Genomic DNA, 24,547 nt, shown 5'->3' with positions numbered 1-24,547 from the left:
GTCTAGACCTCTTGGCGGTGGCCATAGTTTGCTCATACAGGCTACAGCGAGGCTACACCAAGGATATAGGCTACAGCAAGGATATAGGCTACACTGAGGCTATAGGCTACAGCGAGGCTACACCGAGGCTATAGGCTACACTGAGGCTATAGGCTAAACTGAGGCTATAGGATACAGCAAGGCTATAGGCTACCATGAGGTAGGTAGGCTTGTGAGGCGAAGTCACTCCAATGAACGGGTTGACAAAACTCACAATACCTTTTTCCAGCTCTTCTTGGTGATGCAACCATTATATAACACTTTGCCAGTGCAAACTAGTCCCAAGAGAGCAACAACAAAAAACTTAGGCTGTTTGAACGGTTTGACTTTTTACTCGGCTTGAATGCATGGCACACAATCACACAACATTAGTGAGGTTCTCAGGACCTGCTTGAGCCAGACTTCCCAAGTACCCAAACGAACTGTCTGACCTCAGACACTGCTCTGAGACCTGTTCTCAGTGTTCCTTTGAGACACAGCTGGAGGGAATGTGTGTAATGAGTGGACATGATGAATAAACCACTGTACGGTAGACTGGCGGGCGGCTGTGGTTTTCATACCACTGTGCAGCTCTGCTTCTAAATCGCAGAACAGAGTTGCAACAAGAGGACCTCAGTTGCCTAAACCCCAACTCAAAATACCACCAACGGCAGGCGAAAACAGGGTTCCCTTTTCACAACTGATTTCAACTAAATATTATTGGTTCCACAGCCTTTTTATAGATTTGTCAACCTTTTGTCATTGAAAAAAAAAATTGTTGGCCCAAACAGGAGAAAACTTCTGCAAAAGTTCAGTCAACTTAAAATGATGTTTGCTCAATTTGTCTCATTTTTTTGGCATCATACCTGAAAAAAAAAGCCTGTGGAACTAGTTACACACACAGTACTTTTAACAGACAATGTTTTCAACTGACATATTTTCAACTGACGTATTTTTAACAGAGCTGAGATTTATTTTGAAGTGCAGAGTAGCAAAACAGGTGAAATCAGTCATTGACGCAGACATGGTGGCATAGCGGAATATTGGAAGGCCATGAACCAAGAGGTTGTGCATTCAAATCCCAGGTGAGGACAAGCTGAATAATAATTAGTGTATAAATGAATATGCACAATGTAATAATGTATGTCATGCCTTGTGTGTCAAATATGTCAGTTGAAAACATTGTATTTTAAAAGCACTGTGTCTGTAACTAGTTCCACATACTTTTTTTTAGGTAAGATTCCCTAACTAATCATTTCTAGTTGAATTAACATATGAGACAAATTGAGCAAACACGTCATTTTAAGTTGATTGCATTTTTGTCTGTTTTCTCATGTTGGAGTTAAGTTTGGGACAACTAAAATGTTTAAGTTCAAGTACAACTTTGACGGAAAAATTGAGTAAACAAAAAAAAAACTGTGGTACCAGTTACTAAATCGTTGAAACAACTAGACTTTTTTGTTGTTGTTTTTTTTACAGTGTAGACGCACCTTTTTAGAATAACGGTCACGCAGTTCAAATTGAAATAGGATATCAATCGGGATAAACTGGCATTTATTTTTAGACTAACATTTATTTCCCTCTTCATATTAGCCAATAATGGTGCATTTGATATTTCAACACCAAAGTTGTTTGCCTACATGTTCATACTAGACCAAAAGACAGAACCGTGCTGCGCTTTTTACGCATGCTGTGCGTTAGGGGAGTTTCTCAAATCTCATCTCCCCGATGTTCTCATATGGACTGCCAGTCTATCTCAGAACCAGACAAGACCAAATAATATAAACTACAGCACAACTCAAATTGGGAATAGACGAATCCAGATCCACATGTCTCACTTAGGAGATTCAAAGACTAAGCTACTTTCTTGCTGGCATAGGACTTTTTGAATGTATGAAAGCCAGTAGTGTTTATTGTGCTATAAGGGCATGCTGAATCAGGTAACAACACATCCTTTATGTGAGTGTTGAGGAGAGGCGGAGAAACCTCCGTGGCGGGCTGGGATCGCAGGATCCTTTTCCTGTGTGAGTACACACATGATCTTTATTCACCGCACTTTTTACACTCGTGCTTACGGTCCAGAGCTTGAAGACCGGGGTATCGCAACGAGAATCTTCCACTGGAATAAGGAGAAATGGTTGAATGAAAGGTATGGAGAAAGCATGATGATTGTTATCGTCTCTCTGTGTGTCTAATGTTTGAGAGTGTCATGCTGTGGGTAAGTAGGATAACCTTTGCCTGTGTTCAATATTGTTTGATTTGGCGGTTGATGCGGGGACATGTTGCCATGTAAACACCAAATTAACTGTCTGTTCACATCAGGGAAGTTTAGTCTCTTTCCTAGATGGTGAGATGAGATTTGTCGATGGAAATTGTTTCAGCATCAAGAAGATAACGCTGAATGTATAGGCTAAGCCTTATGAAATATAACACACACACACACACACACACACACACACATATATATATATATATATATATATATATACATTTCAATTCAATTTGTACAATAAATCAGATTGTGAAATGATTACGAACATACAGAGTGTGTATGTGTGTGTGTGTGTGTGTGTGAGAGATTTGCTTTGTCCGTTTCTTCTTTATTTTGGTAAATACTTTCTGATACGTATTCTTCTTCAAACTGCATTGTTGGTTAAGGGCTTGTCAGTAAGTAAGTATTTCACCTGTTGTATTCGGTGCATGTGACAAATAACATTTAATTTCCAATGAGATAGAGAGAGAGAACAGAGAGAGAGAGAGAACAGAAAAAGAGAGAGAACAGAGAGAGAGAGAACAGAAAGATAGAGAGAACAGAGAGAGAGAGAGAACAGAAAGATAGAGGGGAGAGAGAGAGAGAGAGAACAGAGAGAGAGAGAACAGAAAGATAGAGAGGAGAGAGAGAGAGAACAGAGAGAGAGAGAACAGAAAGATAGAGAGAGAGAGAGAGAGAGAGAGAGAACAGAGAGAGAGAGAACAGAAAGAGAGACAGAGAGAACAGAAAGATAGAGAGAACAGAGAGAGAGAGAACAGAAAGATAGAGAGGAGAGAGAGAGAGAACAGAGAGAGAGAACAGAGAGATAGAGAGTAGAGAGAGAGAGAACAGAAAGATAGAGAGTAGAGAGAGAGAGAACAGAGAGAGAGAACAGAAAGATAGAGAGGAGAGAGAGAGAGAGAAAATAGAGAGAACAGAGAGAGAGAACAGAGAGTGAGAGAGAGAAAATAGAGAGAACAGAGAGAGAGAGGACTGTTTAAATATGGGTGTCTTTTATTCATTGTGACAGTATTGTTTGTTTTTAGATGGGCTGTGAAGAAAATAGAGATAGGATGAGAGGGAGATATTGTCAACAGAGTTAGGCTGTGGTGGAAATGGGACTGTGTCTATGAGATGAAAGAGGGTAGTGTTGGAATGAGATGACAGACAGTAGCCTAGTCTCACTCCCCCAGCAATAACCCACAGGGATAGGATGGAAGGAGTTTGGTGAAGAGAAGAGGTGTGTCCAGTTCTCTCATGTTGACAGAGATGATGATGATAACACATTCTATTCTGTGGGAGAGACGGACTGGCACACCAAGTGACTAAAAGGAGACGCATGATGTTGTGAGGCTCCTGCCTTTCCTCGCGTGAACAGAGAATCACTCTGCTAAGACAGGTTCTCTTTCTGCTTCTCTCACTTTATGGCTCTCTCTCTCTCACACACACACACACACACACACACACACACACACACACACACACACACACACACACACACACACACACACACACACACACACACACACACACACACACACACACACACACACACACACATCCAGCCAGTCCGACTGACGTCATGCAAAATTCAGATGACAATTGGGTAGATTAGCAGTAAGCGGTTAATTGGGAACATTGCGAGAGCGTAGAGTAAAGAAGGTTGTTTGCGTTGGGCCAAATACCCCCAGACATTACAACATCCAAACACCTAGCCGCAGCTCTGCACTCGCAGCTAATGTCCTCTTGACTGTACTGCATGCTAATTCAGGGCCTTGGTTTTAATCAGGAAATTACTCTCTAAGCCTGCTTTATGCAATCGTGAAAAAGTTGGCCTCACTGTTAAAATATTTGGCCATAATAGATCCATTTGTTTTCTAAATCAGAAATTAATCAACTGGGATTTCTTGAAATGTGTTTTGTACAAATTATTTAGACAAATATTGTATGTATATTTTAAGCCAGTCAAAAATCTGTCAGATACTATTTTCCTTCTAAAAAGCAAAGTCAGACCCCACTCTGTAACAGTGAAATGGCTATTCAATAGCCAAACATATGTGTGTCACTTGGTGCCAAGTATCCTTTATGTTTAGGGGGATATGGTTTCCCTTAGTGAGATGTTCACTACAACAATACATTATGTATCTGTGTGTGAGTCTAATGTCCGTTTGTTAGATGTCCTCCTGTTTCCATGTGTGGAATATTCACTAGTTAATCCTCTGCTGGCCCGCCGGTGGCTGCTGGTGCTGACGTGACATTTAGCTCATGTTACACAGATCAGGTGTCAGTCATCCTCTCTCCGTCTGAAGTACAGTCCATCCAGAGACATAGAGGTAAGACTCTGAGTCCATCTAGCCAGGGTCAATTTATCGCATGATGTGTTCATGATGATGATAAATGGCATATATTTTATTAAATATTATTAGTAATGTGATCTCCACAGAGATATCTCTCCTTGATGACCAGACATCAGAGGAGGAGTCATCCTTATCGATCGCAACTTGACACACACACACACTCACTCACTCACACACACACACACACACACACACACACACACACACACACACACACACACACACACACACACACACACACACACACACACACACACACACACACACACACACACACACACACACACACACACACACACACACACACACACACACACACACAGTGTGTCCTGGCCATATAAACCAACCCTACCTGTATTACAAAGCCAGCAGTCCTGGCTACCAGTCATGTCCACATGCATACACACTGGCTCCATTCACTGATCCCATTCCAAAATCAGTACCCCTTCTAGTCTCCAGTGTGAGCCCACTGGTCTGTTGGATAGAGGGCTCCATTCTGTTGGACATCACACAGGAGGACAGAGGGCTTCATTCTTTTGGGCATCACACAGGAGGACAGAGGGCTCCATTCTGTTGGACATCACACAGGAGGACAGAGGGCTTCATTCTTTTGGGCATCACACAGGAGGACAGAGGGCTCCATTCTGTTGGACATCACACAGGAGGACAGAGGACTCCAGTCATTTGGACATCACACAGGAGGACAGAGGGCTCCATTCTGTTAGACATCACACAGGAGGACAGAGGACTCCAGTCATTTGGACATCACACAGGAGGACAGAGGGCCCCATTCTGTTGGACATCACACAGGAGGACAGAGGGCTCCATTCTGTTGGACATCACACAGGAGGACAGAGGGCTTCATTCTTTTGGGCATCACACAGGAGGACAGAGGACTCCAGTCATTTGGACATCACACAGGAGGACAGAGGGCCCCATTCTGTTGGACATCACACAGGAGGACAGAGGGCTCCATTCTGTTGGACATCACACAGGAGGACAGAGGGCTCCATTCTGTTGGACATCACACAGGAGGACAGAGGACTCCAGTCATTTGGACATCACACAGGAGGACAGAGGGCCCCATTCTGTTGGACATCACACAGGAGGACAAAGGACTCCAGTCTGTTGGACATCACACAGGAGGACAGAGGGCCCCATTCTGTTGGACATCACACAGGAGGACAGAGGGCTCCATTCTGTTGGACATCACACAGGAGGACAGAGGACTCCAGTCATTTGGACATCACACAGGAGGACAGAGGACTCCATTCTGTTGGACATCACACAGGAGGACAAAGGGCTCCATTCTGTTGGACATCACACAGGAGGAGAGAGGACTCCATTCTGTTGGACATCACACAGGAGGACAGAGGGCTCCATTCTGTTGGACATCACACAGGAGGACAGAGGGCTCCATTCTGTTGGACATCACACAGGAGGACAGAGGACTCCATTCTGTTGGACATCACACAGGAAGACAGATTTTATTTGATTTTATTTGATTTTATTTGATTTGAGGACTCCAGTGTGTGGATCTAATAGGAGGCTGGTGCTGCTGGCCAAAGTCTTACACCATTTGTTGGATAAGGTCGCTGGATTCTGCACTCTAATTCGCCTAAAATCCGGTACATCATGTTTCTCACGGGAAGCCAGAAAACAGGGAAAGGGGTGTGTTTGCATGCCTGTGTGTGTGTATGCTAGTATGTGTGTGTGTGTACGCCAGTGTGTGTGTGTTTTTGTTTGTGTGTGTGCGTGCATGCATGCCAGTGTGTGTGTGTGCGATCTTGCAGGCATGTCTGTGTGTGTGTATGTGTGTGTGTATGCAACCTTTGAGTGTGTGTCTGTGTGTGTGTCACACAGCCATGCCGCCCATTCAGATGAGATGTAACCTGAGGCTAGAAGGTCATGCTGGATGAGTTCATGTGTTATCTGGCAGTCTTCAGACCTGGTGATGATGCCAGGGCAATGAGGATCTGAACACACACTCTGAATAAGCTCCTTCATCGGCAAGTGAAGCTCAAATGAGGGCACACTCAGTACTGATGTACTAATGGTACATTAGCCGGCAGGAGTGGGAGTGACAATATTATTGTATAATATCTAATCTAGGTAGAGGGAATCCATAATTGAGATGATCCTGCTACACTAAGAACCCAGTCATAGGCTGTGTAAAATATACACTGAGAGTGCAAAACATTAAGAACACCTTCCTAATATGGATTGTATTGAAAGCATTGTGGCTTGTTATGTATTGTTTTAGGAAGAACACTATTATTTAGGGCAGCAGGTAGCCTAGTGGTTAGAGCGTTGGTCTAGTAACCAAAAGGTTGCAAGATCAAATCCCAGAGCTGACAAGGTAAAAATATTCCTAGGCTGTCATTGAAAATAAGAATTTGTTCTTAACTGACTTGCCTAGTTAAATAAAGGAAACATTTAATTATAGTTCTGTAGGGTATAGGTCTAGGTAAGTATGTCAATGTGCTTTTGTGTATAGATAGAGAAATGGAGTGCGTAACTGAGATTAAGTGATGTAGCAGAACAGAAAGCGTTTTTAGGAGCAGAGCGGACCAGATGGCGGCTAGGGTAGTGTAGGATCAGGCTGGGGCCTGGCACGGAGGAAAGTAGCTCCCAGGAACTCTAATTAAGGGGAGGGAGAATCACTGAGGGCCAGAGGGACATCAAAGAGCCCTTTCTCTAACCCCCTCTCTGACTCTCTCTCTCTCTCTCTCTCTCTCTCTCTCTCTCTCTCTCTCTCTCTCTCTCTCTCTCTCTCTCTCTCTCTCTCTCTCTCTCTCTCTCTCTCTCTCTCTCTCTCTCTCTCTCTCTCTCTCTCTCTCTCTCTCTCTCTCTCTCTCTCTCTCTCTCTCTCTCTCTCTCTCTCTCTCTCTCTCTCTCTCTCTCTCTCTCTCTCTCTCTCTCTCTCTCTCTCTCTCTCTCTCTCTCTCTCTCTCTCTCTCTCTCTCTCCCTCCCTCCTCCCTCTCAGCGATGGACCTGATGGTGGGGTTAGGTTGAGGCAGTGAAACCAGGGGGTCAACCTCACCTGGAGCTTTTATGTCACAGTAGAACTTCCATTTTTTATACACAACCAGTTCAGACAGATTAACATTAAAAGCCACTGTACATTCCCGAAGGGAAGCCCAGGTAGAGAATGACACGTCAGTGACCAGGACGAAACTGTAGGAATAACTGATATATAGAGATCACTGAGTTTATTATAGGGTTCATGATCTTGTTTTTAGTCATTACAGACCGACAACTGCTTAGCGTTCATGTATGTAACCACTGCACCTTGCTCAGTGCTCAGTATGGTAAATATTTGTACATTCTAGCTTCATGTATTAAGTAACGCACTTGCGTACACACACGCACGCACGCACGAACGCACGCACACACGCACGCACACACACACACACACACACACACACACACACACACACACACACACAGTCAAACACTGTAATACTGTTTGTACATTGAGCTACATACTGGAATGCAGAAATAATTGTAAATGCAATTATAGACATCCAGAGATCTAGGCAGAAGGAAAACAATCAGGATCCCAAGGATAGAACCATCAAACAACATGGAGTAGCCTACTGACAGCATGGAGTAGCCTACTGACAGCATGGAGTAGCCTACAGACAGCATGGAGTAGCCTACAGACAGCATGGAGTAACCTACAGAGTATGGAGTAGCCTACTGACAGCATGGAGTAACCTACAGAGTATGGAGTAGCCTACTGACAGCATGGAGTAGCCTACAGACAGCATGGAGTAGCATACAGACAGCATGGAGTAACCTACAGAGTATGGAGTAGCCTACTGACAGCATGGAGTAACCTACAGAGTATGGAGTAGCCTACTGACAGCATGGAGTAACCTACAGAGTATGGAGAAGCCTACAGACAGCATGGAGTAACCTACAGAGTATGGAGTAGCCTACAGACAGCATGGAGTAACCTACAGACAGCATGGAGTAACCTACAGAGTATGGAGTAGCCTACTGACAGCATGGAGTAACCTACAGAGTATGGAGTAACCTACAGACAGCATGGAGTAACCTACAGATTATGGAGTAGCCTACAGAAAGCATGGAGTAACCCACAGAGTATGGAGTAACCTACAGACAACATGGAGTAACCTACAGACAGCATGGAGTAACCTACAGAGTATGGAGTAACCTACAGACAGCATGGAGTAACCTACAGAGTATGGAGTAACCTACAGACAACATGGAGTAGCCTACAGACAGCATGGAGTGACCTACAAACAGCATGGTGTAACCTACAGACAGCATGGTGTAACCTACAGACAACATGGAGTAACCTACAGACAGCATGGAGTAACCCACAGAGTATGGAGTAACCTACAGAGTATGGAGTAACCTACAGACAACATGGAGTAGCCTACAGACAGCATGGTGTAACCTACAGACAGCATGGTGTAACCTACAGACAGCATGGAGTAGTCTACAGACAGCATGGAGTAGCCTACAGACAGTATGGAGTAACCTACGGATAGCATAGAGTAGCCTACAGACAGCATGGAGTAGTCTATAGACAGCATGGAGTAACCAACAGACAGCATGGAGTAACCTACAGACGGTATGGACTAGTCTACAGACAGCATGGAGTAGTCTACAGACGGTATGGAGTAACCTACAGACAGCATGGAGTAACCTACAGACAGCATGGAGTAACCTACAGACAGCATGGACTAGTCTACAGACAGCATGGAGTAACCTACAGACAGCATGGAGTAGCCTACAGACAGCACGGAGTAGCCTATAGACAGCATGGAGTAACCTACAGACAGCATGGAGTAGCCTATAGACAGCATGGAGTAACCTACAGACAGCATGGAGTAGCCTATAGACAGCATGGAGTAACCTACAGACAGCATGGAGTAGCCTATAGACAGCATGGAGTAACCTACAGACAGCATGGAGTAGCCTATAGACAGCATGGAGTAGCCTACAGACAGCATGGAGTAGCCTATAGACAGCATGGAGTAACCTACAGACAGCATGGAGTAGCCTATAGACAGCATGGAGTAGCCTACAGACAGCATGAAGTAGCCCACAGACAGCATGGAGTAACCTACAGACAGCATGGAGTAGCCTATAGACAGCATGGAGTAGCCTACAGACAGCATGGAGTAGCCTATAGACAGCATGGAGTAGCCTATAGACAGCATGGAGTAACCTACAGACAGCATGGAGTAGCCTATAGACAGCATGGAGTAACCTACAGACAGCATGGAGTAGCCTATAGACAGCATGGAGTAACCTACAGACAGCATGGAGTAGCCTATAGACAGCATGGAGTAACCTACAGACAGCATGGAGTAGCCTATAGACAGCATGGAGTAGCCTACAGACAGCATGGAGTAGCCTATAGACAGCATGGAGTAACCTACAGACAGCATGGAGTAGCCTATAGACAGCATGGAGTAGCCTACAGACAGCATGAAGTAGCCCACAGACAGCATGGAGTAACCTACAGACAGCATGGAGTAGCCTATAGACAGCATGGAGTAGCCTACAGACAGCATGGAGTAGCCTATAGACAGCATGGAGTAACCTACAGACAGCATGGAGTAGCCTATAGACAGCATGGAGTAGCCTATAGACAGCATGGAGTAACCTACAGACAGCATGGAGTAGCCTATAGACAGCAAGGAGTAGCCTATAGACAGCATGGAGTAACCTACAGACAGCATGGAGTAGCCTATAGACAGCATGAAGTAACCTATAGACAGCATGGAGTAACCTACAGACAGCATGAAGTAACCTACAGACAGCATGGAGTAACATACAGACAGCATGGAGTAGCCTATAGACAGCATGGAGTAACCTACAGACAGCATGGAGTAGCCTATAGACAGCATGGAGTAGCCTATAGACAGCATGGAGTAGCCTATAGACAGCATGGAGTAGCCTATAGACAGCATGGAGTAGCCTATAGACAGCATGGAGTAGCCTACAGACAGCATGGAGTAGTCTACAGACAGCATGGAGTAGCCTACAGACAGCATGGAGTAACCTACAGACAGCATGGAGTAACCTATAGACAGCATGGAGTAACCTATAGACAGCATGGAGTAACCTATAGACAGCATGGAGTAGCCTATAGACAGCATGGAGTAGCCTACAGACAGCATGGAGTAGCCTATAGACAGCATGGAGTAGCCTATAGACAGCATGGAGTAGCCTATAGACAGCATGGAGTAGCCTATAGACAGCATGGAGTAGCCTATAGACAGCATGGAGTAACCTATAGACAGCATGGAGTAGCCTATAGACAGCATGGAGTAACCTATAGACAGCATGGAGTAGCCTATAGACAGCATGGAGTAGCCTACAGACAGCATGGAGTAGCCTATAGACAGCATGGAGTAGCCTATAGACAGCATGGAGTAGCCTATAGACAGCATGGAGTAGCCTACAGACAGCATGGAGTAGTCTACAGACAGCATGGAGTAGCCTATAGACAGCATGGAGTAACCTACAGACAGCATAGAGTAACCTATAGACAGCATGGAGTAACCTACAGACAGCATGGAGTAGCCTATAGACAGCATGGAGTAACCTACAGACAGCATGGAGTAGTCTACAGACAGCATGGAGTTGCCTATAGACAGCATGGAGTAACCTACAGACAGCATGGAGTAGCCTATAGACAGCATGGAGTAACCTACAGACAGCATGGAGTAACCTACAGACAGCATGGAGTAGCCTATAGACAGCATGGAGTAACCTACAGACAGCATGGAGTAACCTATAGACAGCATGGAGTAACCTACGGACAGCATGGAGTAACCTATAGACAGCATGGAGTAGCCTATAGACAGCATGGAGTAACCTACAGACAGCATGGAGTAACCTATAGACAGCATGGAGTAACCTATAGACAGCATGGAGTAACCTACGGACAGCATGGAGTAACCTATAGACAGCATGGAGTAACCTATAGACAGCATGGAGTAGCCTATAGACAGCATGGAGTAGCCTATAGACAGCATGGAGTAGCCTATAGACAGCATGGAGTAGCCTACAGACAGCATGGAGTAGCCTATAGACAGCATGGAGTAGCCTATAGACAGCATGGAGTAGCCTATAGACAGCATGGAGTAACCTACGGACAGCATGGAGTAACCTACAGACAGCACGATAGAGTCTGCAGACAGCATGGAGTAACCTATAGACAGCATGGAGTAGCCTATAGACAGCATGGAGTAACCTACGGACAGCATGGAGTAACCTACAGACAGCACGATAGAGTCTGCAGACAGCATGGAGTAACCTACGGACAGCATGGAGTAGCCTACAGACAGCATGGGGTAACCTACAGACAGCATGGAGTAGCCCACAGACAGCATGGAGTAACCTACAGAGTATGGAGTAACCTACAGACAGCATGGAGTAGCCCACAGACAGCATGGAGTAACCTACAGAGTATGGAGTAACCTACAGACAGCATGGAGTAGCCCACAGACAGCATGGAGTAACCTACAGAGTATGGAGTAACCTACAGACAGCATGGAGTAGCCCACAGACAGCATGGAGTAACCTACAGAGTATGGAGTAACCTACAGACAGCATGGAGTAACCTACAGACAGCATGGAGTAGCCTATAGACAGCATGAAGTAGCCTATAGACAGCATGGAGTAACCTACAGACAGCATGAAGTAACCTACAGACAGCATGGAGTAACATACAGACAGCATGGACTAGTCTACAGACAGCATGGAGTAGCCCACAGACAGCATGGAGCAACCTATAGACAGCATGGAGTAACCTACAGACAGCATGGATTAGCCTACAGACAGCATGAAGTAGCCTATAGACAGCATGGAGTAGCCTACGGATAGCATAGAGTAACCTACAGAGAGCATGGAATAACCTACAGAGAGCATGAAGTAGCCTATAGACAGCATGGAGTAGCCTACAGACAGCATGAAGTAGCCTATAGACAGCATGGAGTAGCCTACGGATAGCATAGAGTAACCTACGGACAGCATGGAGTAACCTACGGACAGCATGGAGTAACCTACAGACAGCACGATAGAGTCTGCAGACAGCATGGAGTAACCTACAGACAGCATGGAGTAGCCTACAGACAGCATGAAGTAGCCTATAGACAGCATGGAGTAGCCTATAGACAGCATGGAGTAACCTACGGATAGCATAGAGTAACCTACGGACAGCATGGAGTAACCTACGGACAGCATGGAGTAACCTATAGACAGCATAGAGTAACCTACGGACAGCATGGAGTAACCTACGGACAGCATGGAGTAACCTACGGACAGCATGGAGTAACCTATAGACAGCATAGAGTAACCTACGGACAGCATGGAGTAACCTACGGACAGCATGGAGTAACCTACGGACAGCATAGAGTAACCTACGGACAGCATGGAGTAACCTATAGACAGCATAGAGTAACCTACAGACAGCATGGAGTAGCCTATAGACAGCATGGAGTAACCTACAGACAGCATGGAGTAGCCTATAGACAGCATGGAGTAACCTACAGACAGCATGGAGTAGCCTATAGACAGCATGGAGTAACCTACAGACAGCATGGAGTAGCCTATAGACAGCATGGAGTAACCTACAGACAGCATGGAGTAGCCTATAGACAGCATGGAGTAACCTACAGACAGCATGGAGTAGCCTATAGACAGCATGGAGTAACCTACAGACAGCATGGAGTAGCCTATAGACAGCATGGAGTAGCCTACAGACAGCATGGAGTAGCCTATAGACAGCATGGAGTAACCTACAGACAGCATGGAGTAGCCTATAGACAGCATGGAGTAGCCTACAGACAGCATGAAGTAGCCCACAGACAGCATGGAGTAACCTACAGACAGCATGGAGTAGCCTATAGACAGCATGGAGTAGCCTACAGACAGCATGGAGTAGCCTATAGACAGCATGGAGTAACCTACAGACAGCATGGAGTAGCCTATAGACAGCATGGAGTAACCTACAGACAGCATGGAGTAGCCTATAGACAGCATGGAGTAGCCTATAGACAGCATGGAGTAACCTACAGACAGCATGGAGTAGCCTATAGACAGCATGGAGTAACCTACAGACAGCATGGAGTAGCCTATAGACAGCATGGAGTAACCTACAGACAGCATGGAGTAGCCTATAGACAGCATGGAGTAACCTACAGACAGCATGGAGTAGCCTATAGACAGCATGGAGTAGCCTACAGACAGCATGGAGTAGCCTATAGACAGCATGGAGTAACCTACAGACAGCATGGAGTAGCCTATAGACAGCATGGAGTAGCCTACAGACAGCATGAAGTAGCCCACAGACAGCATGGAGTAACCTACAGACAGCATGGAGTAGCCTATAGACAGCATGGAGTAGCCTACAGACAGCATGGAGTAGCCTATAGACAGCATGGAGTAACCTACAGACAGCATGGAGTAGCCTATAGACAGCATGGAGTAGCCTATAGACAGCATGGAGTAACCTACAGACAGCATGGAGTAGCCTATAGACAGCAAGGAGTAGCCTATAGACAGCATGGAGTAACCTACAGACAGCATGGAGTAGCCTATAGACAGCATGAAGTAACCTATAGACAGCATGGAGTAACCTACAGACAGCATGAAGTAACCTACAGACAGCATGGAGTAACATACAGACAGCATGGAGTAGCCTATAGACAGCATGGAGTAACCTACAGACAGCATGGAGTAGCCTATAGACAGCATGGAGTAGCCTATAGACAGCATGGAGTAGCCTATAGACAGCATGGAGTAGCCTATAGACAGCATGGAGTAGCCTATAGACAGCATGGAGTAGCCTACAGACAGCATGGAGTAGTCTACAGACAGCATGGAGTAGCCTACAGACAGCATGGAGTAACCTACAGACAGCATGGAGTAACCTATAGACAGCATGGAGTAACCTATAGACAGCATGGAGTAACCTATAGACAGCATGGAGTAGCCTATAGACAGCATGGAGTAGCCTACAGACAGCATGGAGTAGCCTATAGACAGCATGGAGTAGCCTATAGACAGCATGGAGTAGCCTATAGACAGCATGGAGTAGCCTATAGACAGCATGGAGTAGCCTATAGACAGCATGGAGTAACCTATAGACAGCATGGAGTAGCCTATAGACAGCATGGAGTAACCTATAGACAGCATGGAGTAGCCTATAGACAGCATGGAGTAGCCTACAGACAGCATGGAGTAGCCTATAGACAGCATGGAGTAGCCTATAGACAGCATGGAGTAGCCTATAGACAGCATGGAGTAGCCTACAGACAGCATGGAGTAGTCTACAGACAGCATGGAGTAGCCTATAGACAGCATGGAGTAACCTACAGACAGCATAGAGTAACCTATAGACAGCATGGAGTAACCTACAGACAGCATGGAGTAGCCTATAGACAGCATGGAGTAACCTACAGACAGCATGGAGTAGTCTACAGACAGCATGGAGTAGCCTATAGACAGCATGGAGTAACCTACAGACAGCATGGAGTAGCCTATAGACAGCATGGAGTAACCTACAGACAGCATGGAGTAACCTACAGACAGCATGGAGTAGCCTATAGACAGCATGGAGTAACCTACAGACAGCATGGAGTAACCTATAGACAGCATGGAGTAACCTACGGACAGCATGGAGTAACCTATAGACAGCATGGAGTAGCCTATAGACAGCATGGAGTAACCTACAGACAGCATGGAGTAACCTATAGACAGCATGGAGTAACCTATAGACAGCATGGAGTAACCTACGGACAGCATGGAGTAACCTATAGACAGCATGGAGTAACCTATAGACAGCATGGAGTAGCCTATAGACAGCATGGAGTAGCCTATAGACAGCATGGAGTAGCCTATAGACAGCATGGAGTAGCCTACAGACAGCATGGAGTAGCCTATAGACAGCATGGAGTAGCCTATAGACAGCATGGAGTAGCCTATAGACAGCATGGAGTAACCTACGGACAGCATGGAGTAACCTACAGACAGCACGATAGAGTCTGCAGACAGCATGGAGTAACCTATAGACAGCATGGAGTAGCCTATAGACAGCATGGAGTAACCTACGGACAGCATGGAGTAACCTACAGACAGCACGATAGAGTCTGCAGACAGCATGGAGTAACCTACGGACAGCATGGAGTAGCCTACAGACAGCATGGGGTAACCTACAGACAGCATGGAGTAGCCCACAGACAGCATGGAGTAACCTACAGAGTATGGAGTAACCTACAGACAGCATGGAGTAGCCCACAGACAGCATGGAGTAACCTACAGAGTATGGAGTAACCTACAGACAGCATGGAGTAGCCCACAGACAGCATGGAGTAACCTACAGAGTATGGAGTAACCTACAGACAGCATGGAGTAGCCCACAGACAGCATGGAGTAACCTACAGAGTATGGAGTAACCTACAGACAGCATGGAGTAACCTACAGACAGCATGGAGTAGCCTATAGACAGCATGAAGTAGCCTATAGACAGCATGGAGTAACCTACAGACAGCATGAAGTAACCTACAGACAGCATGGAGTAACATACAGACAGCATGGACTAGTCTACAGACAGCATGGAGTAGCCCACAGACAGCATGGAGCAACCTATAGACAGCATGGAGTAACCTACAGACAGCATGGAGTAGCCTACAGACAGCATGAAGTAGCCTATAGACAGCATGGAGTAGCCTACGGATAGCATAGAGTAACCTACAGAGAGCATGGAATAACCTACAGAGAGCATGAAGTAGCCTATAGACAGCATGGAGTAGCCTACAGACAGCATGAAGTAGCCTATAGACAGCATGGAGTAGCCTACGGATAGCATAGAGTAACCTACGGACAGCATGGAGTAACCTACGGACAGCATGGAGTAACCTACAGACAGCACGATAGAGTCTGCAGACAGCATGGAGTAACCTACAGACAGCATGGAGTAGCCTACAGACAGCATGAAGTAGCCTATAGACAGCATGGAGTAGCCTATAGACAGCATGGAGTAACCTACGGATAGCATAGAGTAACCTACGGACAGCATGGAGTAACCTACGGACAGCATGGAGTAACCTATAGACAGCATAGAGTAACCTACGGACAGCATGGAGTAACCTACGGACAGCATGGAGTAACCTACGGACAGCATGGAGTAACCTATAGACAGCATAGAGTAACCTACGGACAGCATGGAGTAACCTACGGACAGCATGGAGTAACCTACGGACAGCATAGAGTAACCTACGGACAGCATGGAGTAACCTATAGACAGCATAGAGTAACCTACGGACAGCATGGAGTAACCTACGGACAGCATGGAGTAACCTATAGACAGCATAGAGTAACCTACGGACAGCATGGAGTAACCTACGGACAGCATGGAGTAGCCTACAGACAGCATGGAGTAACCTACAGACAGCATGGAGTAACCTACAGAGTATAGAGTAACCTACAGAGTATGGAGTAACCTACAGACAGCATGGAGTAGCCTACAGACAGCATGGAGTAACCTACAGATAGCATGAAGTAGCCCACAGACAGCATGGAGTAGTCTACAGACAGCATGGAGTAGCCTACAGACAGCATGGAGTAGTCTACAGACAGCATGGAGTAACCTACGGACAGTATGGAGTAACTTAAAGAGCATGGAGTAGCCTACAGACAGCATGGAGTAACCTACAGACAGCACGATAGAGTCTGCAGACAGCATGGAGTAGCCTACAGAGTATGGAGTAACATACAGACAACATGGAGCAACCTACAGACAGCATGGAGTAGTCTACAGATAGCATGAAGTAGCCCACAGACAGCATGGAGTAGTCTACAGACCGCACGGAGTAACGTACAGAGACATCTTAGCACACCAACAACACCTCGGAGCCACAGGTGAGAATGCCACAAAATCCAACTTCAAATACTTCACACTTCACAAAGATACTGTCTTCTGCAGAGAAGAAAAAGAAGGCTGTCAGAGGCCCTTTCCACACCCTCCCCACCTCCCCACCTCCCCAACTTGTTCCTTCCCCTCTCATCTCTGTTTGACAAGGACATGTTATTTCCCCAGCATAACTGTGACTGCTGTCTGGGAATGGGCCAGAAATGGGTCAGTATTTAGAATAAATGATACCCTGCGAACCATCTGTCCCCCCCTCCCACACACAGACACAGACACAGACACAGACTTCCCTTCTCCTCCCACCCACAGTACACAGTGCACAGCCCCATGCCGCTCAGCCACCAATACCCTGTAGCCAGGAAGCCTTTCTCACAGGGGTAGTCGTTTCCATGTCACAACCAGATGCTACTCAGAGATTAACACAAGAGGTGTCCCCCTCTGATCATCACCCGCCCGGCTCGCCACCTCAGCTCTGTCTCGTTTCTGTCGCTCCCTCTTCTGCAAGTCCTCTGAAAGAGGAAATACACCACTTATCATAGCTTAGTCAGATCAGAATATGTTTTATCTGGTCGGTGCCCTTCTGGTTCGTTTTTTCTTCTACATTTGTATACAAGTGTTTATAAACACTATTTGCATGTTGATCACGTAATGATTCCTATTTAGCAAATGCTTAAACAAAGATTCCGTATAAACGTTTGTAAGGTAGGATGGATTACATCTAGCTCTACTGCTTCAAAGGAACAAACTAATCCCTCTTAGTTATACGAACACAGGAAGAACGTCAGAAACATTAGCCAGTAACAGCAGTAACAGCAAGACAGAACCCACAGTTGTACGTAACTATTCGTACACAACACCATTAGTCAGAGATGACAGGAACATGGCTAAACTCCTCTAAACTGTAACACCACAGTTTAATACTTCCCTCTGTATTGGACAGGCTATGACATCACCGCTGAGATGAGACCTGCCAGAAAGTAAAAAGGCACATCATTTCCTGACTGCAATACAGTGGCAGTTTGTTGCACTTCAGACCCAAAATTAAGACAAGACTTGAAGGTTTGCTCAGTTGCCAACTTATTCGCAAAGCGTCTCAGAGTAGGAGTGCTGATCTAGGGTCAATTTTGTCCTTAATATCATAATGAATAATGTGGAACTGATCCTGGATCAGTGTCCCTACTCTGAGACGGTTTATGAATATGGGCCCTGGTTTCAGAAGTAGGAATAGATGGTATCTTGTAATGTATTTTTCATTCCGTTTCACATCAGGGTTATATTGGGATCTGTGTACAGTATTAAATGTAGATAGAATCAGTATGACGGGGAAATTTAATAATGACTCATAATGTAATTATTGATTTCAGAGAAGAACACATAATATGATATAGAGGTTTTATATTGCGGTATGACAGCCCTCTCAGTTCCCCTGGGGAGTCAAATGGCAACCAGTGAATCAAACCATTGACACAGTCACTGAGAGTCAGTGGTTTGGCTGTGAATCCCCATTCATTCAGTCTCTCCTACCAACCTCAGTCCCTGGCTCTGGCTCTGTGTGGAAGGGATCTCTGCTGCTGGGAGAAGGCCTGGTGGTTACAGGCTGTGGACTCATAGGGTGCATTTAAATAGTGTACAAGTAGCATCCTCTTCTCGTCTCCTTTCCACTGCACTGCCACATATAAAAGAAAAAATGAAAAAATAAAAAATAAATATATATATATACAGTGCAAGCTCGTAGCATCATACCCAAGAAAACTCGAGGTTGTAATCCCTGCCAAAGGTGCTTCAACAAAGTACTAATGAAAGGGTTTTAATACCTATGTAAATGTGATTTTTAAGTTATTTATTTTTAATAGATTTGATACAATTTCTAAAAACCTGTTTTTGCTTTGTCATTATGGGTTATTGTGTTTAGATTCACGAGGGAAAACAACTATTTAATCCATTTTAGAATAAGGCTGTAACGTAACAACATGTGGAAGAAGTCAAAGGGTTTGAATACTTTCCAAATGCACTGTATATATGTTTTATTGTCACTTTGACTCAGTACTGGTACCCCGTGTACAGACTACTTCAGAAAACATTCATATCCCTTGACTTATTCCACATTTTGTTGTGTTTCAGCCTGAATTTAAAAATGTATTAAATAAAAAAAAAAATTGCCCATCTACACACAATATCGCAATCACAAAGTGAAAACATGTTCTTAGAGATTTCTGCAAATGTTTTGAAAATGTAATATAGAAAAATCTAATTTAAATAAGTATTCACACCCCTGTGTCAATCATTTGTAGGAGCACCCTTGGCAGCAATTACAGATGTGAGTTTTTCTGGGTAAGTCTCTAAGAACTTTACACACCTGGATTGTGCAACATTTGCCCATTATTATTTTCAAAGTTCTTCAAGCTCTGTCAAATTGGTTGTTGATCATTTCTAGACAACCATCTACAGGTCTTGCCATATGTTTTCAAATAGATTTAAGTCCGAACTGTAATTCGGCCACTCAGGAACATTCACTGTCTTCTTGGTAAGCAACTCCAGTGTAGATTTGGCCTTGTGTTTTAGGTTATTGTCCTGCTAAAAGGTGAATTGATCTCCCAGTGGAAAGCAGACTGAACAAGGTTTTAACACAAGGTTTTAACACATATGTAATTATGTAGTAACCAAAAAAGTGTTAAACATTTGAGATTCTTCAAAGTAGCCACCCTTTGCCTTGATGACAGCTTTTCACACTCTTGGCATTCTCTCAAACAGCTTCATGAGGTAGTCACCTGGAATGCATTTCAATTTACAGGTGTGCTTTCTTAAAAGTTAATTTGTAGAATTTATTTTCTTCTTAATGCGTTTGAGCAAATCAGTTGTGTTGTGACAAGGTATGGGTGGTATACAGAAGATAACCCTATTTGGTAAAATACCAAATCCATATTATGGCAAGAACAGCTCAAATAAGCAAAGAGAAACGACAGTCCATCATTACTTTAAGACATGAAGGTCACTCAATCCGGAACATTTCAAGAACTTTGAAAGTTTCTTCAAGTGCAGCCGCAAAAACCATCAAGCACTATGATGAAACTGGCTCTCATGAGGACTGTCATAGGAAAGGAAGACCCAGAGTTACTTCTGTTGCAGAGGATAAGTTCATTAGAGTTAACTGCACCTCAGATTGGTATGTAAACAACTATGAAAAATATGGTAAAATCTTGGTTAATAGTGTGGTCTACAGCTTATCATGAGATACTCTACCTCAGACTAACAAAACCTCGAGACTTCCTTAGATTTTATGTACCAGCTGTTGTTAACAAATTTTTATAGGCCACCGCCCCTTGTCTTACCAGAGACCGCTGTTCTATCCTGCAGAAAAAGCTTAAAACCTGCCAGCTGTATGTTAATCATGTCCTCGTTCAACCCCGATTCAGAGATATTACAGTTTTTAATGTCCCGTTGGTAGGCTATACGTGCTTGTAGTTCGTCTATTTTATTATCGATTGATTGTACGTTGACTAATAGGACCGATGGTAAAGGTAGGTTACCCTCTTGGTGATGGAACCTTACAAGGCACCCGGAGTGTCGTCCACGATGCCTCCGTCTTTTCCTCCTGTGAATGACGGGGATGAGGGCCTTGTAGGGTGTCTGGAGTAAATCCTTCCCATCCAACTCATTGAAGAAGAAAAATTCCTCCAGTACAGGGTGAGTAATCACTGCCCTGATATCAAGAAGCTATTTTCGGGCATAAGACAAGGTAGCAGAAACATGATGTACAAAATAAGTTACAAATAACGCGAAAAAACATACACAATAACACAATTGGTTACGGGATCGTAAAATGGCGCCCATCTCCTTCGGCTCCATTATTGGGTATTGGGTGTAGGCCAGTGACCCATAATCTCAATTTAATCCATTTTGAATTCAGGCTGTAAACCAACAAAGTGTGGAAAAAGTCAAGAGGTGTGTGTACTTTCTGAAGGTACTGTCTATAGTAGCAAAGTTATTGTTACTCATTGTGTATTTATTCCTTGTTTTAATGTTAGTCTACACATGTTGTTTATGAAGCATGTGACAAATACAATTTGGTTTGATTCGAAATGTGTTGTTTTACGGCGCCCCTGGAGCAAATTAGGGTAGTATATGGGGCTTTGGTGACACCGATCACTGCACCTATACATAGCCCATCTGTAAACAGCCCATCCAACTACCTCATCCCCATACTGTACTTATTTATTTATCTTTCTCCTTTGCACCCCATTATCTCTACTTGCACATTACTCTTCTGCACATCTACCATTCCAATGTTTAATTGCTATATTGTAATTACTTTGCCACCATGGCCTATGTATTGCCTTAACTCCCTTATCTTACCTCATTTTCACTTGCTGTATATAGACTTTTTCTTTTCTTTTTTTGTACTGAATTATTGACTGTATGTTTTGTTTATATGTCTAGGTATATGTAGGTCTATGGTGGCCTGAATTGGTTCCCAATCAGAGACAGCTGTTTATCGTTGTGTCTGATTTGGGATCCTATTTAGGTTGCCATTTTGGTTTTGTGGGTTATTGTCTATGTGTAGTTGCATGTCAGCACTCGTGTTATAGCTTCACGTTAGTTTGTTTAGTGTTCTTCGTTTAAATAAAGAAGAATGTATTCATATCACGCTGCGCCTTGGTCTCCTCGTTATGACGAATGTGACAGCTATGCTTTATCTTGGCCAGGTCGCAGTTGCAAATGAGAACTTGTTCTCAACTAGCCTACCTGGTTAAATAAAGGTGAAATAAAATGAATTAATTAAAATACAGCAAAGCAATGCGACACAAACAACATCACAGAGTTACATATGGAATAAACAAAACACACAGTAAATAACACAATAGAAAAAAAGTCTATGTGTGTGCAAATGAGGTACGATTAGGGAGGTAAGGGCAATAAATAGGCCAAAGTGGCGAAATAATGACAATTTAGCAATTAAACACTGGAGTGATAGATGTGCAGAAGATGAATGTGAAAGTAGAGAAAATAAAACAATAAATAAATAACCATATGGGGATGAGGTAGTTGGATGGGCTATTTACACATAGGCTGTGTACAGGTGCAGTGATCTGTGAGCTGCTCTGACAGCTGGTGCATAAAGTTAGTGAGGGAGATATGAGTCTCCAGCTTAGGGGATTTTTGCAGTTCGTTCCAGTCATTGGCAGCAGAGAACGGGAAGGAAAGGTGGCCAAAGGAAGAATTGACTCTGGGGGTGACCAGTGAAATATACCTGCTGGAGCATGTGCTACGTACGGGTGGGTGTGTGCTACGGGTCATGTACAGTATATAATAGTCATGCACAGTATATACTAGTCATATAGTAGTCATGTACAGTATATAATAGTCATATAGTATATACTCGTCATATAGCAGTCATGTAAATGATCTGGTTTATAAAGAATTATATACTGGTTTATACATCTGGTTTATTAATTATCTATCAAATCGTACACAATGTGTAATGGCGATGGTTGTAAATCTCAGTCCATAGAGGTGTGCTTAGGTGTTCCGCAGGTTCTATTTTGGGCCCACTTTTGTTCATTTTGTATATCAACAACATTGGGGATCTTATTGAAACAGCGGATGTTCATTTTTATGCAGACGATACTGTTCTTTATTCAAGTGGTAGTAGTTTATCTTCAGCTTTTGAAAATGCCCAAAGAGCATTTAACGTCATACAACAGAATTTGTATGATTTAAAGCTGGATCTAAATTTGGGTAAAACAAAATGCATGGTATTTTCAAATGCCAGGCATGTTACTAATCATGCCATTGCTACATTGGCTGGACATACTATAGAGCAAGATAAAGTGTACTAATATTTGGGTGTGTGTGTTGATGATACGCTGAGCTTCACTGTGCATGTAGAGAACTTGATAAGGAAGCTCAAGCTGAGAATAGGTTTTTATTACCGGTATAAGGCTTGTTTTTCTTTGGAGGCAAGGAAGGAGCTGGTACAATGCACATTACTGGCAGTTTTAGATTTTAGTGATGTTCTATATACGCAGGTCTCAACCACTACCCTGAGAGCACTTGATTCAGTGTACCATGCAGCCCTCAGGTTCATTACAAATCAAAAACGTCTAACACATCATTGTGATCTCTAGCGCTGTTGTTGGCTGGATGTCATTGACCTTGCGTAGGCTTAATCACTGGTATACACTGATTTATAAGGCTATATTGGATAAAATGCCATTTTCTCTCTGTTCTTTTTTAGTCAGGTCAGTAAAGAAACATAAATTTGCTTCTAACAGTACCAAAAATTAGAACAGGTCTAACTAGAAATAGGTCTAGTTACATAGCTCCGTGGGCCTGGAATTCTCTCATGAACATTTTAAATTTGATGATCTAGTTTGGTTGGTGGAGTTTAAACACTTGATCAATGTATACTGTATATCATAGAAGAGTGTAATTGTCTTTAGGACAGCTGTTTTTAGTCAAGACTTTGGTGTTTTTAACGTAATATGTAATAGCTGTAATGTATGTGTGTTTATAGTGTTGTTTAATTTGGGTTAGTGTATGTAAGTTGTTTTGTCTGAAACGTTGTTCCCTTTACTGCTATTGGACCAGGTTTCTCTTGGAAAAGAGAAAATGAGAAAAACCTGTAAAAATAAAGGTTAAATAAATAAATAAATGTACAGTATATAACAGTCATACACAGTATATAATAGTCATATAGTAGTCATGTACAGTTCATAATTCTCATATAGTAGTCATGTACAGTATATAATAGTCATATAGTATATACTAGTCTATAATTGGTATATACTTGGTTTAAGCTAGCAGAGCAGCCCAAGCATCTCTTAGATGTTGGTTTGAGCTAGCAGAGCAGCCCAGGCATCTCTTTCCTAAGATGTTGGTTTGAGCTAGCAGAGCAGCCCAGGCATCTCTTTCCTAAGATGTTGGTTTGAGCTAGCAGAGCAGCCCAGGCATCTCTTTCCTAAGATGTTGGTTTGAGCTAGCAGAGCAGCCCAGGCATC

The 24,547-nt window shown here is 43.9% G+C and overlaps 1 protein-coding gene across 2 annotated transcripts in view; it reads left to right on the top strand.

The window, feature by feature from the left end:
- The first annotated feature begins 1,394 nt into the window (after positions 1-1,394).
- The window catches only part of LOC110537010 (chondroitin sulfate N-acetylgalactosaminyltransferase 1), a 62,497-nt gene continuing 39,344 nt past the window's right edge, over positions 1,395-24,547 (top strand). For both annotated transcript variants that reach the window (XM_090191463.1, XM_021622710.3), the window contains exon 1: positions 1,395-2,167. The gene's annotated coding sequence lies outside the window, so the exon portion shown is untranslated. The remainder of the gene's footprint in view (positions 2,168-24,547) is intronic.

The sequence above is a fragment of the Oncorhynchus mykiss genome, chromosome 12, assembly GCF_057628025.1.
Source record: "Oncorhynchus mykiss isolate SJ-2025 chromosome 12, ASM5762802v1, whole genome shotgun sequence".
Lineage (NCBI taxonomy): Eukaryota > Metazoa > Chordata > Actinopteri > Salmoniformes > Salmonidae > Oncorhynchus > Oncorhynchus mykiss.
Note: the sequence above shows the minus strand (reverse complement) of the source record. Positions and strands in the feature narration are given on the sequence as shown.